The sequence below is a fragment of the Prionailurus bengalensis genome, chromosome B1, assembly GCF_016509475.1.
Source record: "Prionailurus bengalensis isolate Pbe53 chromosome B1, Fcat_Pben_1.1_paternal_pri, whole genome shotgun sequence".
In the NCBI taxonomy this organism is placed as follows: Eukaryota; Metazoa; Chordata; class Mammalia; order Carnivora; family Felidae; genus Prionailurus; species Prionailurus bengalensis.
The window spans coordinates 124,231,536-124,233,524 of NC_057344.1; the positions used below are offsets into that span (position 1 = coordinate 124,231,536).

Below are 1,989 nucleotides of genomic sequence, written 5' to 3' on the forward strand. Positions count from 1 at the left end.
TGAAATGTGTGTGTGTGTGTGTGAATACATATATATGTATCTATACACAAGCTGAAATAGTCATCCTTCAAAGACCTGCAGTATAAGAAATGTTAAAGTCTTCCAGGCAGAGGAAAATATTACCAGATGGAAGATGGAATCTGGGTCTATATAAAGTAATACAGAGTATCAAAGATGATAACTATGTGAGTAAATATAAAAGGCTATTGTTGTATTTCTCATCTTACTGAAAGCAGACCATCTTACATGTTTTTGATTTACTGATAATTTACTTTCACATAAGGTAGAGGAAGCTATGGGAAGAACACATACTTTAGCTTAATTTTGACTAAATAAAGGAGAACTAATTGAATAGAAGGGAAGAATCATTTCACAAATAGTGATCATATTATTTTACAGTTTAGAATTGTCAAACAAGAGATTCTGGACATTGTTAGGTATGTACAAGGAATTTAGATTATCCCTGTTTCAAAATGATCATCAGGAAACAAGAAATATTCTTAAGATCAGAGACTCTTAAGAGTAAAACTAGCCTGTAAGGATTGACAGGAAGAAAATCTCATGAGTAAAATTCTGACAATGCAGTTTTGATTCACATTAAAATTTTACGAGTACATTTTAAAAGGACATTTTAATATATGTGTATATATTTATTATTTATTCTTTCTCTTTCCTAAAGAATTTGAGAAAGTTTAAAAGAATGTACATATGGAAAAGTAAAAATAGCTAACATTTAGGGTACAAAATATAGATAGAACAAATAGATATTTTACAGATAGAAAGTAAATAGAAGTTAAACATTGGGGAAGTTAGAACATAGTTGTCAAATCATAAAAGGACATGTACAGAACACAGGAAACATGGTGTCTGTCCTATAGTTGACACTCAGGAAATTATAATTGAATAAATGAATAAAAGAGGCATAGAACTGTAATTAAAGAAGCTTAAAGAGAAAGACAATTTATTGTAAAAAATACTATGGAAAATTAAAATTAGTTTGTATAAGTTTATAAGTGTATAAGTTTGGCCAAAAAGAGTAGCTAGAAAGATAAGAACTCTGTAGGGATAATATACAGATAGTAGAGCCACTGAACTGCTGAATTGGATTTGTCTTTCCTATCAGGAAAAGTATTTTTATTCCAGAAAGAGTGGAACACACATGGTTTATAGAAATGAATCCTAAGATATTTATGGTGGTAATGTAAGAATATCCTAGTGCTTTACAACACTTTTTAAAAATGAAGTGAAATTAAATTTGCATGTCATTTTTGCACAGGGTGCTAATCTTCTCTGTGATGTTCCAGTTTTAGTGTATGTGCTGCCAAAGTTATCACTCCAGTGCCTTAAATTAGTTAAAAGCTTCAGATGTAGCTGAAATAGATCTCATTGTAATGAAAGAACAGCTGTAAATCATTACGGTAATCTCCAAGAGATGCTGAAGATTTGTAGGCATAAAAGAAAAATAAAAGTAAATGAAGGTTTTTCTTATTTAAACAAAAATTAAAGTTTTACAAAGTGAGAAGTTCATGAATTATTACAAAATTTTATTTTATATATATTCTAATGTAAAAAACGTATAACATTAAATTTACTATCTTAACCATGTTTAGCTGCTGATTTAAGTGTATTTTTAGTGCCTTATGAACATTAGTAGTTTTTAGAATATTTTTGTTGTATTTTATTTAAAATGTACTAGAAGTTCATTATTCTAAGTAACCTGACATTTAGATTTAAAAGAGTTATGAAAATTATTACTTGCAAGAAATTTTTAAAAGGCTCTCATTATAATCTTTATTCTCCACTGCATATGCTGAGACAGTATAGCGCAGTGATTATGAGCATGATCTCTGGTGTCAGAGTACTCAAGACTACTTGGGTATATTTTCTTCTGTCACTGACTTTGTGTAAGTTGTTTAAATTCTTAGTAAGATGGAGATCATAATAGTACACACCTTAAAGCATTATTATGAATACTAAATGAATAAATAC

At 29.0% G+C, this 1,989-nt stretch overlaps 1 pseudogene; it reads right to left on the bottom strand.

The window, feature by feature from the left end:
* Nucleotides 1-1,234: 1,234 nt before the first annotated feature.
* LOC122479257 lies at nt 1,235-1,334 on the bottom strand (annotated as a pseudogene).
* Nucleotides 1,335-1,989: the final 655 nt, after the last annotated feature.